The 14,208-nt window shown below is 46.4% G+C and overlaps 16 non-coding genes across 16 annotated transcripts; all 16 read right to left on the bottom strand.

Annotated features, from left to right (window-relative positions):
- Positions 1–467: 467 nt before the first annotated feature.
- TRNAC-GCA (transfer RNA cysteine (anticodon GCA)) lies at positions 468–539 on the bottom strand. Its single transcript has one exon. It is a non-coding gene; the product is annotated as a tRNA-Cys (tRNA).
- A 712-nt stretch (positions 540–1,251) lies between these two features.
- On the bottom strand, positions 1,252–1,323 carry TRNAC-GCA (transfer RNA cysteine (anticodon GCA)). The gene has a single exon. It is a non-coding gene; the product is annotated as a tRNA-Cys (tRNA).
- A 709-nt stretch (positions 1,324–2,032) lies between these two features.
- On the bottom strand, positions 2,033–2,104 carry TRNAC-GCA (transfer RNA cysteine (anticodon GCA)). The gene has a single exon. It is a non-coding gene; the product is annotated as a tRNA-Cys (tRNA).
- Positions 2,105–2,816: 712 nt separating this feature from the next.
- Positions 2,817–2,888, bottom strand: TRNAC-GCA (transfer RNA cysteine (anticodon GCA)). Its single transcript has one exon. It is a non-coding gene; the product is annotated as a tRNA-Cys (tRNA).
- Positions 2,889–3,597: 709 nt separating this feature from the next.
- Positions 3,598–3,669, bottom strand: TRNAC-GCA (transfer RNA cysteine (anticodon GCA)). Its single transcript has one exon. It is a non-coding gene; the product is annotated as a tRNA-Cys (tRNA).
- A 709-nt stretch (positions 3,670–4,378) lies between these two features.
- Positions 4,379–4,450, bottom strand: TRNAC-GCA (transfer RNA cysteine (anticodon GCA)). Its single transcript has one exon. It is a non-coding gene; the product is annotated as a tRNA-Cys (tRNA).
- A 712-nt stretch (positions 4,451–5,162) lies between these two features.
- On the bottom strand, positions 5,163–5,234 carry TRNAC-GCA (transfer RNA cysteine (anticodon GCA)). Its single transcript has one exon. It is a non-coding gene; the product is annotated as a tRNA-Cys (tRNA).
- Positions 5,235–5,899: 665 nt separating this feature from the next.
- TRNAC-GCA (transfer RNA cysteine (anticodon GCA)) lies at positions 5,900–5,971 on the bottom strand. Its single transcript has one exon. It is a non-coding gene; the product is annotated as a tRNA-Cys (tRNA).
- Positions 5,972–6,680: 709 nt separating this feature from the next.
- Positions 6,681–6,752, bottom strand: TRNAC-GCA (transfer RNA cysteine (anticodon GCA)). Its single transcript has one exon. It is a non-coding gene; the product is annotated as a tRNA-Cys (tRNA).
- A 708-nt stretch (positions 6,753–7,460) lies between these two features.
- Positions 7,461–7,532, bottom strand: TRNAC-GCA (transfer RNA cysteine (anticodon GCA)). Its single transcript has one exon. It is a non-coding gene; the product is annotated as a tRNA-Cys (tRNA).
- A 712-nt stretch (positions 7,533–8,244) lies between these two features.
- TRNAC-GCA (transfer RNA cysteine (anticodon GCA)) lies at positions 8,245–8,316 on the bottom strand. The gene has a single exon. It is a non-coding gene; the product is annotated as a tRNA-Cys (tRNA).
- Positions 8,317–9,027: 711 nt separating this feature from the next.
- Positions 9,028–9,099, bottom strand: TRNAC-GCA (transfer RNA cysteine (anticodon GCA)). The gene has a single exon. It is a non-coding gene; the product is annotated as a tRNA-Cys (tRNA).
- Positions 9,100–10,590: 1,491 nt separating this feature from the next.
- TRNAC-GCA (transfer RNA cysteine (anticodon GCA)) lies at positions 10,591–10,662 on the bottom strand. Its single transcript has one exon. It is a non-coding gene; the product is annotated as a tRNA-Cys (tRNA).
- Positions 10,663–11,373: 711 nt separating this feature from the next.
- Positions 11,374–11,445, bottom strand: TRNAC-GCA (transfer RNA cysteine (anticodon GCA)). The gene has a single exon. It is a non-coding gene; the product is annotated as a tRNA-Cys (tRNA).
- A 1,491-nt stretch (positions 11,446–12,936) lies between these two features.
- Positions 12,937–13,008, bottom strand: TRNAC-GCA (transfer RNA cysteine (anticodon GCA)). The gene has a single exon. It is a non-coding gene; the product is annotated as a tRNA-Cys (tRNA).
- Positions 13,009–13,720: 712 nt separating this feature from the next.
- Positions 13,721–13,792, bottom strand: TRNAC-GCA (transfer RNA cysteine (anticodon GCA)). The gene has a single exon. It is a non-coding gene; the product is annotated as a tRNA-Cys (tRNA).
- Between the last annotated feature and the right edge of the window lie 416 nt (positions 13,793–14,208).

The following is a 14,208-nucleotide window of genomic DNA, read 5'->3' as shown; positions in this document are numbered from 1 at the left end:
CGCTCACAGGGCCGGTGTTGTATGGGGCGGGGTATCCAAGTGAGCGTGGCTCCGGAGATTTCCAAACAATGTATCCCACAAGCTACCATGGAGATGCAGGATAGCATAAAACACCGGGACAACATTTGTTAGGGCTCCTGGGGGCCAATTTCAATCTGAATGTGCCCCGCTTGCTTACAGGTGTGGGGGGTGAGGGGTGGACAGTGTGTAGCACCCTTGGGTTCTGTAAATACAAATGTTCCTTGATCTCAAGGAGCAGGCAGCAAAAGTGGAGCTAAAACACTAAACGGACACTTTAAAAAGTGCATAATTGCTGTCCGCAAGATGTTAACTAGGATGAAACCAGAACACTTTTTGATCATGCATCTTGAAGCGTAAATGTTCACTGATGCCAAGTGTAATTAGAAAAGGAACACATATCTTTGTGAATAAACAATTATTTATTATTAAAATTTAAGAAAAGTCGAAGGGGACACCCGGATTTGAACGAGGGACCTCTTGATCTGCAGTCAAATGCTCTACCACTGAGCTATATCCCCGTGCTTTTAGGGAATCTTCTGATACTTTTCAGGCTAACGATTCTGCGCTGGTCAAGCATTCAACGTTAATGATCCTGGAAGAGACACGTCAGCTGGATTTAGCACTTATGTGAAGGAGAAAGGGCGAGCAGCCCTGCCTTGTCCTGGTGACACCCCCTCCAAATCTCTTCAAAGCAGCCACAACGCCCAAGCCCTCCTTGCTGACAATCAGGCACTTTGCATAACAAAGAGCGGGTTCAGTGCTCGCACACAGGGCCGGTGTTGTATGGGGCGGGGTATCCAAGTGAGCGTGGCTCCGGAGATTGCCAAACAGTGTATCCCACAAGCTACCATGGGTGATGCAGGATAGCGTACAACACTGGGACAACATTTGTTAGGGCTCCTGGGGGCCAATTTCAATCTGAATGTGCCCCGCTTGCTTACAGGTGTGGGGGATGAGGGGTGGACAGTGTGTAGCACCCTTGGGTTCTGTAAATACAAATGTTCCTTGATCTCAAGGAGCAGGCAGCAAAAGTGGAGCTAAAACACTAAACGGACACTTTAAAAAGTGCATAATTGCTGTCCGCAAGATGTTAACTAGGATGAAACCAGAACACTTTTTGATCATGCATCTTGAAGCGTAAATGTTCACTGATGCCAAGTGTAATTAGAAAAGGAACACATATCTTTGTGAATAAACAATTATTTATTATTAAAATTTAAGAAAAGTCGAAGGGGACACCCGGATTTGAACCAGGGACCTCTTGATCTGCAGTCAAATGCTCCACCACTGAGCTATATCCCCGTGCTTTTAGCGAATCTTCTGATACTTTTCAGGCTGTCGATTCTGCACTGGTCAAGCATTCAACGTTAATGATCCTGGAAGAGACACGTCAGCTGGATTTTGCACTTATGTGAAGGAGAAAGGGCGAGCAGCCCTGCCTTGTCCTGGTGACACCCCCTCCAAATCTCTTCAAAGCCACAACACCCAAGCCCTCCTTGCTGACAATCAGGCACTTTGCATAACAAAGAGCAGCTTTAGTGCTCGCTCACAGGGCCGGTGTTGTATGGGGCGGGGTATCCAAGTGAGCGTGGCTCCGGAGATTGCCAAACAATGTATCCCACAAGCTACCATGGGTGATGCAGGATAGCATAAAACACCGGGACAACATTTGTTAGGGCTCCTGGGGGCCAATTTCAATCTGAATGTGCCCCGCTTGCTTACAGGTGTGGGGGGTGAGGGGTGGACAGTGTGTAGCACCCTTGGGTTCTGTAAATACAAATGTTCCTTGATCTCAAGGAGCAGGCAGCAAAAGTGGAGCTAAAACACTAAACGGACACTTTAAAAAGTGCATAATTGCTGTCCGCAAGATGTTAACTAGGATGAAACCAGAACACTTTTTGATCATGCATCTTGAAGCGTAAATGTTCACTGATGCCAAGTGTAATTAGAAAAGGAACACATATCTTTGTGAATAAACAATTATTTATTATTAAAATTTAAGAAAAGTCGAAGGGGACACCCGGATTTGAACGAGGGACCTCTTGATCTGCAGTCAAATGCTCTACCACTGAGCTATATCCCCGTGCTTTTAGGGAATCTTCTGATACTTTTCAGGCTAACGATTCTGCGCTGGTCAAGCATTCAACGTTAATGATCCTGGAAGAGACACGTCAGCTGGATTTAGCACTTATGTGAAGGAGAAAGGGCGAGCAGCCCTGCCTTGTCCTGGTGACACCCCCTCCAAATCTCTTCAAAGCAGCCACAACGCCCAAGCCCTCCTTGCTGACAATCAGGCACTTTGCATAACAAAGAGCGGGTTCAGTGCTCGCACACAGGGCCGGTGTTGTATGGGGCGGGGTATCCAAGTGAGCGTGGCTCCGGAGATTGCCAAACAGTGTATCCCACAAGCTACCATGGGTGATGCAGGATAGCGTACAACACTGGGACAACATTTGTTAGGGCTCCTGGGGGCCAATTTCAATCTGAATGTGCCCCGCTTGCTTACAGGTGTGGGGGATGAGGGGTGGACAGTGTGTAGCACCCTTGGGTTCTGTAAATACAAATGTTCCTTGATCTCAAGGAGCAGGCAGCAAAAGTGGAGCTAAAACACTAAACGGACACTTTAAAAAGTGCATAATTGCTGTCCGCAAGATGTTAACTAGGATGAAACCAGAACACTTTTTGATCATGCATCTTGAAGCGTAAATGTTCACTGATGCCAAGTGTAATTAGAAAAGGAACACATATCTTTGTGAATAAACAATTATTTATTATTAAAATTTAAGAAAAGTCGAAGGGGACACCCGGATTTGAACCAGGGACCTCTTGATCTGCAGTCAAATGCTCCACCACTGAGCTATATCCCCGTGCTTTTAGCGAATCTTCTGATACTTTTCAGGCTGTCGATTCTGCACTGGTCAAGCATTCAACGTTAATGATCCTGGAAGAGACACGTCAGCTGGATTTTGCACTTATGTGAAGGAGAAAGGGCGAGCAGCCCTGCCTTGTCCTGGTGACACCCCCTCCAAATCTCTTCAAAGCCACAACACCCAAGCCCTCCTTGCTGACAATCAGGCACTTTGCATAACAAAGAGCAGCTTTAGTGCTCGCTCACAGGGCCGGTGTTGTATGGGGCGGGGTATCCAAGTGAGCGTGGCTCCGGAGATTGCCAAACAATGTATCCCACAAGCTACCATGGGTGATGCAGGATAGCGTACAACACTGGGACAACATTTGTTAGGGCTCCTGGGGGCCAATTTCAATCTGAATGTGCCCCGCTTGCTTACAGGTGTGGGGGATGAGGGGTGGACAGTGTGTAGCACCCTTGGGTTCTGTAAATACAAATGTTCCTTGATCTCAAGGAGCAGGCAGCAAAAGTGGAGCTAAAACACTAAACGGACACTTTAAAAAGTGCATAATTGCTGTCCGCAAGATGTTAACTAGGATGAAACCGGAACACTTTTTGATCATGCATCTTGAAGCGTAAATGTTCACTGATGCCAAGTGTAATTAGAAAAGGAACACATATCTTTGTGAATAAACAATTATTTATTATTAAAATTTAAGAAAAGTCGAAGGGGACACCCGGATTTGAACCAGGGACCTCTTGATCTGCAGTCAAATGCTCTACCACTGAGCTATATCCCCGTGCTTTTAGCTAATCTTCTGATACTTTTCAGGCTGTCGATTCTGCACTGGTCAAGCATTCAACGTTAATGATCCTGGAAGAGACACGTCAGCTGGATTTTGCACTTATGTGAAGGAGAAAGGGCGAGCAGCCCTGCCTTGTCCTGGTGACACCCCCTCCAAATCTCTTCAAAGCCACAACACCCAAGCCCTCCTTGCTGACAATCAGGCACTTTGCATAACAAAGAGCAGCTTTAGTGCTCGCTCACAGGGCCGGTGTTGTATGGGGCGGGGTATCCAAGTGAGCGTGGCTCCGGAGATTTCCAAACAATGTATCCCACAAGCTACCATGGGGATGCAGGATAGCATAAAACACCGGGACAACATTTGTTATGGCTCCTGGGGGCCAATTTCAATCTGAATGTGCCCCGCTTGCTTACAGGTGTGGGGGGGTGAGGGGTGGACAGTGTGTAGCACCCTTGGGTTCTGTAAATACAAATGTTCCTTGATCTCAAGGAGCAGGCAGCAAAAGTGGAGCTAAAACACTAAACGGACACTTTAAAAAGTGCATAATTGCTGTCCGCAAGATGTTAACTAGGATGAAACCAGAACACTTTTTGATCATGCATCTTGAAGCGTAAATGTTCACTGATGCCAAGTGTAATTAGAAAAGGAACACATATCTTTGTGAATAAACAATTATTTATTATTAAAATTTAAGAAAAGTCGAAGGGGACACCCGGATTTGAACCAGGGACCTCTTGATCTGCAGTCAAATGCTCTACCACTGAGCTATATCCCCGTGCTTTTAGGGAATCTTCTGATACTTTTCAGGCTGTCGATTCTGCGCTGGTCAAGCATTCAACGTTAATGATCCTGGAAGAGACACGTCAGCTGGATTTAGCACTTATGTGAAGGAGAAAGGGCGAGCAGCCCTGCCTTGTCCTGGTGACACCCCCTCCAAATCTCTTCAAAGCAGCCACAACGCCCAAGCCCTCCTTGCTGACAATCAGGCACTTTGCATAACAAAGAGCGGGTTCAGTGCTCGCACACAGGGCCGGTGTTGTATGGGGCGGGGTATCCAAGTGAGCGTGGCTCCGGAGATTGCCAAACAGTGTATCCCACAAGCTACCATGGGTGATGCAGGATAGCGTACAACACTGGGACAACATTTGTTAGGGCTCCTGGGGGCCAATTTCAATCTGAATGTGCCCCGCTTGCTTACAGGTGTGGGGGATGAGGGGTGGACAGTGTGTAGCACCCTTGGGTTCTGTAAATACAAATGTTCCTTGATCTCAAGGAGCAGGCAGCAAAAGTGGAGCTAAAACACTAAACGGACACTTTAAAAAGTGCATAATTGCTGTCCGCAAGATGTTAACTAGGATGAAACCAGAACACTTTTTGATCATGCATCTTGAAGCGTAAATGTTCACTGATGCCAAGTGTAATTAGAAAAGGAACACATATCTTTGTGAATAAACAATTATTTATTATTAAAATTTAAGAAAAGTCGAAGGGGACACCCGGATTTGAACCAGGGACCTCTTGATCTGCAGTCAAATGCTCTACCACTGAGCTATATCCCCGTGCTTTTAGCTAATCTTCTGATACTTTTCAGGCTGTCGATTCTGCACTGGTCAAGCATTCAACGTTAATGATCCTGGAAGAGACACGTCAGCTGGATTTTGCACTTATGTGAAGGAGAAAGGGCGAGCAGCCCTGCCTTGTCCTGGTGACACCCCCTCCAAATCTCTTCAAAGCCACAACACCCAAGCCCTCCTTGCTGACAATCAGGCACTTTGCATAACAAAGAGCAGCTTTAGTGCTCGCTCACAGGGCCGGTGTTGTATGGGGCGGGGTATCCAAGTGAGCGTGGCTCCGGAGATTTCCAAACAATGTATCCCACAAGCTACCATGGGGATGCAGGATAGCATACAACACCGGGACAACATTTGTTAGTGTGTAGCACCCTTGGGTTCATTGGACAGTGTGTAGCACCCTTGGGTTCTGTAAATACAAATGTTCCTTGATCTCAAGGAGCAGGCAGCAAAAGTGGAGCTAAAACACTAAACGGACACTTTAAAAAGTGCATAATTGCTGTTAGCAATATGTTAACTAGGATGAAACCAGAACACTTTTTGATCATGCATCTTGAAGGGTAAATGTTCACTGATGCCAAGTGTAATTAGAAAAGGAACACATATCTTTGTGAATAAACAATTATTTATTATTAAAATTTAAGAAAAGTCGAAGGGGACACCCGGATTTGAACCAGGGACCTCTTGATCTGCAGTCAAATGCTCTACCACTGAGCTATATCCCCGTGCTTTTAGGGAATCTTCTGATACTTTTCAGGCTGTCGATTCTGCACTGGTCAAGCATTCAACGTTAATGATCCTGGAAGAGACACGTCAGCTGGATTTTGCACTTATGTGAAGGAGAAAGGGCGAGCAGCCCTGCCTTGTCCTGGTGACACCCCCTCCAAATCTCTTCAAAGCCACAACACCCAAGCCCTCCTTGCTGACAATCAGGCACTTTGCATAACAAAGAGCAGCTTTAGTGCTCGCTCACAGGGCCGGTGTTGTATGGGGCGGGGTATCCAAGTGAGCGTGGCTCCGGAGATTTCCAAACAATGTATCCCACAAGCTACCATGGGTGATGCAGGATAGCGTACAACACTGGGACAACATTTGTTAGGGCTCCTGGGGGCCAATTTCAATCTGAATGTGCCCCGCTTGCTTACAGGTGTGGGGGATGAGGGGTGGACAGTGTGTAGCACCCTTGGGTTCTGTAAATACAAATGTTCCTTGATCTCAAGGAGCAGGCAGCAAAAGTGGAGCTAAAACACTAAACGGACACTTTAAAAAGTGCATAATTGCTGTCCGCAAGATGTTAACTAGGATGAAACCAGAACACTTTTTGATCATGCATCTTGAAGCGTAAATGTTCACTGATGCCAAGTGTAATTAGAAAAGGAACACATATCTTTGTGAATAAACAATTATTTATTATTAAAATTTAAGAAAAGTCGAAGGGGACACCCGGATTTGAACCAGGGACCTCTTGATCTGCAGTCAAATGCTCTACCACTGAGCTATATCCCCGTGCTTTTAGCGAATCTTCTGATACTTTTCAGGCTGTCGATTCTGCACTGGTCAAGCATTCAACGTTAATGATCCTGGAAGAGACACGTCAGCTGGATTTTGCACTTATGTGAAGGAGAAAGGGCGAGCAGCCCTGCCTTGTCCTGGTGACACCCCCTCCAAATCTCTTCAAAGCCACAACACCCAAGCCCTCCTTGCTGACAATCAGGCACTTTGCATAACAAAGAGCAGCTTTAGTGCTCGCTCACAGGGCCGGTGTTGTATGGGGCGGGGTATCCAAGTGAGCGTGGCTCCGGAGATTTCCAAACAATGTATCCCACAAGCTACCATGGGGATGCAGGATAGCATACAACACCGGGACAACATTTGTTAGGGCTCCTGGGGGCCAATTTCAATCTGAATGTGCCCCGCTTGCTTACAGGTGTGGGGGGTGAGGGGTGGACAGTGTGTAGCACCCTTGGGTTCTGTAAATACAAATGTTCCTTGATCTCAAGGAGCAGGCAGCAAAAGTGGAGCTAAAACACTAAACGGACACTTTAAAAAGTGCATAATTGCTGTTAGCAATATGTTAACTAGGATGAAACCAGAACACTTTTTGATCATGCATCTTGAAGGGTAAATGTTCACTGATGCCAAGTGTAATTAGAAAAGGAACACATATCTTTGTGAATAAACAATTATTTATTATTAAAATTTAAGAAAAGTCGAAGGGGACACCCGGATTTGAACCAGGGACCTCTTGATCTGCAGTCAAATGCTCTACCACTGAGCTATATCCCCGCGCTTTTAGGGAATCTTCTGATACTTTTCAGGCTGTCGATTCTGCGCTGGTCAAGCATTCAACGTTAATGATCCTGGAAGAGACACGTCAGCTGGATTTAGCACTTATGTGAAGGAGAAAGGGCGAGCAGCCCTGCCTTGTCCTGGTGACACCCCCTCCAAATCTCTTCAAAGCAGCCACAACGCCCAAGCACTCCTTGCTGACAATCAGGCACTTTGCATAACAAAGAGCGGGTTCAGTGCTCGCACACAGGGCCGGTGTTGTATGGGGCGGGGTATCCAAGTGAGCGTGGCTCCGGAGATTGCCAAACAATGTATCCCACAAGCTACCATGGGTGATGCAGGATAGCGTACAACACTGGGACAACATTTGTTAGGGCTCCTGGGGGCCAATTTCAATCTGAATGTGCCCCGCTTGCTTACAGGTGTGGGGGATGAGGGGTGGACAGTGTGTAGCACCCTTGGGTTCTGTAAATACAAATGTTCCTTGATCTCAAGGAGCAGGCAGCAAAAGTGGAGCTAAAACACTAAACGGACACTTTAAAAAGTGCATAATTGCTGTCCGCAAGATGTTAACTAGGATGAAACCAGAACACTTTTTGATCATGCATCTTGAAGCGTAAATGTTCACTGATGCCAAGTGTAATTAGAAAAGGAACACATATCTTTGTGAATAAACAATTATTTATTATTAAAATTTAAGAAAAGTTGAAGGGGACACCCGGATTTGAACCAGGGACCTCTTGATCTGCAGTCAAATGCTCTACCACTGTGCTATATCCCCGTGCTTTTAGCGAATCTTCTGATACTTTTCAGGCTGCCGATTCTGCACTGGTCAAGCATTCAACGTTAATGATCCTGGAAGAGACACGTCAGCTGGATTTTGCACTTATGTGAAGGAGAAAGGGCGAGCAGCCCTGCCTTGTCCTGGTGACACCCCCTCCAAATCTCTTCAAAGCAGCCACAACGCCCAAGCCCTCCTTGCTGACAATCAGACACTTTGCATAACAAAGAGCTGCTTTAGTGCTCGCTCACAGGGCCGGTGTTGTATGGGGCGGGGTATCCAAGTGAGCGTGGCTCCGGGGATTTCCAAACAATGTATCCCACAAGCTACCATGGGGATGCAGGATAGCATACAACACCGGGACAACATTTGTTAGGGCTCCTGGGGGCCAATTTCAATCTGAATGTGCCCCGCTTGCTTACAGGTGTGGGGGATGAGGGGTGGACAGTGTGTAGCACCCTTGGGTTCTGTAAATACAAATGTTCCTTGATCTCAAGGAGCAGGCAGCAAAAATGGAGCTAAAACACTAAACGGACACTTTAAAAAGTGCATAATTGCTGTTAGCAATATGTTAACTAGGATGAAACCAGAACACTTTTTGATCATGCATCTTGAAGGGTAAATGTTCACTGATGCCAAGTGTAATTAGAAAAGGAACACATATCTTTGTGAATAAACAATTATTTATTATTAAAATTTAAGAAAAGTCGAAGGGGACACCCGGATTTGAACCAGGGACCTCTTGATCTGCAGTCAAATGCTCTACCACTGAGCTATATCCCCGTGCTTTTAGCGAATCTTCTGATACTTTTCAGGCTGTCGATTCTGCACTGGTCAAGCATTCAACGTTAATGATCCTGGAAGAGACACGTCAGCTGGATTTTGCACTTATGTGAAGGAGAAAGGGCGAGCAGCCCTGCCTTGTCCTGGTGACACCCCCTCCAAATCTCTTCAAAGCCACAACACCCAAGCCCTCCTTGCTGACAATCAGGCACTTTGCATAACAAAGAGCAGCTTTAGTGCTCGCTCACAGGGCCGGTGTTGTATGGGGCGGGGTATCCAAGTGAGCGTGGCTCCGGAGATTTCCAAACAATGTATCCCACAAGCTACCATGGGGATGCAGGATAGCATACAACACCGGGACAACATTTATTAGGGCTCCTGGGGGCCAATTTCAATCTGAATGTGCCCCGCTTGCTTACAGGTGTGGGGGGTGAGGGGTGGACAGTGTGTAGCACCCTTGGGTTCTGTAAATACAAATGTTCCTTGATCTCAAGGAGCAGGCAGCAAAAGTGGAGCTAAAACACTAAACGGACACTTTAAAAAGTGCATAATTGCTGTTAGCAATATGTTAACTAGGATGAAACCAGAACACTTTTTGATCATGCATCTTGAAGGGTAAATGTTCACTGATGCCAAGTGTAATTAGAAAAGGAACACATATCTTTGTGAATAAACAATTATTTATTATTAAAATTTAAGAGAAGTCGAAGGGGACACACGGATTTGAACCAGGGACCTCTTGATCTGCAGTCAAATGCTCTACCACAGAGCTATATCCCTGTGCATTTATGGAATCTTCTGATACTTTTCAGGCTGTCGATTCTGCGCTGGTCAAGCATTCAACGTTAATGATCCTGGAAGAGACACGTCAGCTGGATTTAGCACTTATGTGAAGGAGAAAGGGCGAGCAGCCCTGCCTTGTCCTGGTGACACCCCCTCCAAATCTCTTCAAAGCAGCCACAACGCCCAAGCCCTCCTTGCTGACAATCAGACACTTTGCATAACAAAGAGCTGCTTTAGTGCTCGCTCACAGGGCCGGTGTTGTATGGGGCGGGGTATCCAAGTGAGCGTGGCTCCGGAGATTTCCAAACAATGTATCCCACAAGCTACCATGGGGATGCAGGATAGCATACAACACCGGGACAACATTTGTTAGGGCTCCTGGGGGCCAATTTCAATCTGAATGTGCCCCGCTTGCTTACAGGTGTGGGGGATGAGGGGTGGACAGTGTGTAGCACCCTTGGGTTCTGTAAATACAAATGTTCCTTGATCTCAAGGAGCAGGCAGCAAAAGTGGAGCTAAAACACTAAACGGACACTTTAAAAAGTGCATAATTGCTGTCCGCAAGATGTTAACTAGGATGAAACCAGAACACTTTTTGATCATGCATCTTGAAGCGTAAATGTTCACTGATGCCAAGTGTAATTAGAAAAGGAACACATATCTTTGTGAATAAACAATTATTTATTATTAAAATTTAAGAAAAGTTGAAGGGGACACCCGGATTTGAACCAGGGACCTCTTGATCTGCAGTCAAATGCTCTACCACTGTGCTATATCCCCGTGCTTTTAGCGAATCTTCTGATACTTTTCAGGCTGCCGATTCTGCACTGGTCAAGCATTCAACGTTAATGATCCTGGAAGAGACACGTCAGCTGGATTTTGCACTTATGTGAAGGAGAAAGGGCGAGCAGCCCTGCCTTGTCCTGGTGACACCCCCTCCAAATCTCTTCAAAGCAGCCACAACGCCCAAGCCCTCCTTGCTGACAATCAGACACTTTGCATAACAAAGAGCTGCTTTAGTGCTCGCTCACAGGGCCGGTGTTGTATGGGGCGGGGTATCCAAGTGAGCGTGGCTCCGGGGATTTCCAAACAATGTATCCCACAAGCTACCATGGGGATGCAGGATAGCATACAACACCGGGACAACATTTGTTAGGGCTCCTGGGGGCCAATTTCAATCTGAATGTGCCCCGCTTGCTTACAGGTGTGGGGGATGAGGGGTGGACAGTGTGTAGCACCCTTGGGTTCTGTAAATACAAATGTTCCTTGATCTCAAGGAGCAGGCAGCAAAAATGGAGCTAAAACACTAAACGGACACTTTAAAAAGTGCATAATTGCTGTTAGCAATATGTTAACTAGGATGAAACCAGAACACTTTTTGATCATGCATCTTGAAGGGTAAATGTTCACTGATGCCAAGTGTAATTAGAAAAGGAACACATATCTTTGTGAATAAACAATTATTTATTATTAAAATTTAAGAAAAGTCGAAGGGGACACCCGGATTTGAACCAGGGACCTCTTGATCTGCAGTCAAATGCTCTACCACTGAGCTATATCCCCGTGCTTTTAGCGAATCTTCTGATACTTTTCAGGCTGTCGATTCTGCACTGGTCAAGCATTCAACGTTAATGATCCTGGAAGAGACACGTCAGCTGGATTTTGCACTTATGTGAAGGAGAAAGGGCGAGCAGCCCTGCCTTGTCCTGGTGACACCCCCTCCAAATCTCTTCAAAGCCACAACACCCAAGCCCTCCTTGCTGACAATCAGGCACTTTGCATAACAAAGAGCAGCTTTAGTGCTCGCTCACAGGGCCGGTGTTGTATGGGGCGGGGTATCCAAGTGAGCGTGGCTCCGGAGATTTCCAAACAATGTATCCCACAAGCTACCATGGGGATGCAGGATAGCATACAACACCGGGACAACATTTATTAGGGCTCCTGGGGGCCAATTTCAATCTGAATGTGCCCCGCTTGCTTACAGGTGTGGGGGGTGAGGGGTGGACAGTGTGTAGCACCCTTGGGTTCTGTAAATACAAATGTTCCTTGATCTCAAGGAGCAGGCAGCAAAAGTGGAGCTAAAACACTAAACGGACACTTTAAAAAGTGCATAATTGCTGTTAGCAATATGTTAACTAGGATGAAACCAGAACACTTTTTGATCATGCATCTTGAAGGGTAAATGTTCACTGATGCCAAGTGTAATTAGAAAAGGAACACATATCTTTGTGAATAAACAATTATTTATTATTAAAATTTAAGAGAAGTCGAAGGGGACACCCGGATTTGAACCAGGGACCTCTTGATCTGCAGTCAAATGCTCTACCACAGAGCTATATCCCTGTGCATTTATGGAATCTTCTGATACTTTTCAGGCTGTCGATTCTGCGCTGGTCAAGCATTCAACGTTAATGATCCTGGAAGAGACACGTCAGCTGGATTTAGCACTTATGTGAAGGAGAAAGGGCGAGCAGCCCTGCCTTGTCCTGGTGACACCCCCTCCAAATCTCTTCAAAGCAGCCACAACGCCCAAGCCCTCCTTGCTGACAATCAGACACTTTGCATAACAAAGAGCTGCTTTAGTGCTCGCTCACAGGGCCGGTGTTGTATGGGGCGGGGTATCCAAGTGAGCGTGGCTCCGGAGATTTCCAAACAATGTATCCCACAAGCTACCATGGGGATGCAGGATAGCATACAACACCGGGACAACATTTGTTAGGGCTCCTGGGGGCCAATTTCAATCTGAATGTGCCCCGCTTGCTTACAGGTGTGGGGGATGAGGGGTGGACAGTGTGTAGCACCCTTGGGTTCTGTAAATACAAATGTTCCTTGATCTCAAGGAGCAGGCAGCAAAAGTGGAGCTAAAACACTAAACGGACACTTTAAAAAGTGCATAATTGCTGTTAGCAATATGTTAACTAGGATGAAACCAGAACACTTTTTGATCATGCATCTTGAAGGGTAAATGTTCACTGATGCCAAGTGTAATTAGAAAAGGAACACATATCTTTGTGAATAAACAATTATTTATTATTAAAATTTAAGAAAAGTCGAAGGGGACACCCGGATTTGAACCAGGGACCTCTTGATCTGCAGTCAAATGCTCTACCACTGAGCTATATCCCCGTGCTTTTAGGGAATCTTCTGATACTTTTCAGGCTGACGATTCTGCGCTGGTCAAGCATTCAACGTTAATGATCCTGGAAGAGACACGTCAGCTGGATTTAGCACTTATGTGAAGGAGAAAGGGCGAGCAGCCCTGCCTTGTCCTGGTGACACCCCCTCCAAATCTCTTCAAAGCAGCCACAACGCCCAAGCCCTCCTTGCTGACAATCAGGCACTTTGCATAACAAAGAGCGGGTTCAGTGCTCGCACACAGGGCCGGTGTTGTATGGGGCGGGGTATCCAAGTGAGCGTGGCTCCGGAGATTGCCAAACAATGTATCCCACAAGCTACCATGGGTGATGCAGGATAGCGTACAACACTGGGACAACATTTGTTAGGGCTCCTGGGGGCCAATTTCAATCTGAATGTGCCCCGCTTGCTTACAGGTGTGGGGGATGAGGGGTGGACAGTGTGTAGCACCCTTGGGTTCTGTAAATACAAATGTTCCTTGATCTCAAGGAGCAGGCAGCAAAAGTGGAGCTAAAACACTAAACGGACACTTTAAAAAGTGCATAATTGCTGTCCGCAAGATGTTAACTAGGATGAAACCAGAACACTTTTTGATCATGCATCTTGAAGCGTAAATGTTCACTGATGCCAAGTGTAATTAGAAAAGGAACACATATCTTTGTGAATAAACAATTATTTATTATTAAAATTTAAGAAAAGTCGAAGGGGACACCCGGATTTGAACCAGGGACCTCTTGATCTGCAGTCAAATGCTCTACCACTGAGCTATATCCCCGTGCTTTTAGGGAATCTTCTGATACTTTTCAGGCTGTCGATTCTGCGCTGGTCAAGCATTCAACGTTAATGATCCTGGAAGAGACACGTCAGCTGGATTTAGCACTTATGTGAAGGAGAAAGGGCGAGCAGCCCTGCCTTGTACTGGTGACACCCCCTCCAAATCTCTTCAAAGCAGCCACAACGCCCAAACCCTCCTTGCTGACAATCAGGCACTTTGCATAACAAAGAGCGGGTTCAGTGCTCGCACACAGGGCCGGTGTTGTATGGGGCGGGGTATCCAAGTGAGCGTGGCTCCGGAGATTGCCAAACAGTGTATCCCACAAGCTACCATGGGTGATGCAGGATAGCGTACAACACTGGGACAACATTTGTTAGGGCTCCTGGGGGCCAATTTCAATCTGAATGTGCCCCACT

This window comes from Ambystoma mexicanum, chromosome 1p (genome assembly GCF_040938575.1).
Source record: "Ambystoma mexicanum isolate Mex_15411 chromosome 1p, UKY_AmexF1_1, whole genome shotgun sequence".
In the NCBI taxonomy this organism is placed as follows: domain Eukaryota; kingdom Metazoa; phylum Chordata; class Amphibia; order Caudata; family Ambystomatidae; genus Ambystoma; species Ambystoma mexicanum.
The sequence above is the reverse complement of the archived record's forward strand: the minus strand, read 5'-3'. Positions and strand labels throughout refer to the sequence as shown.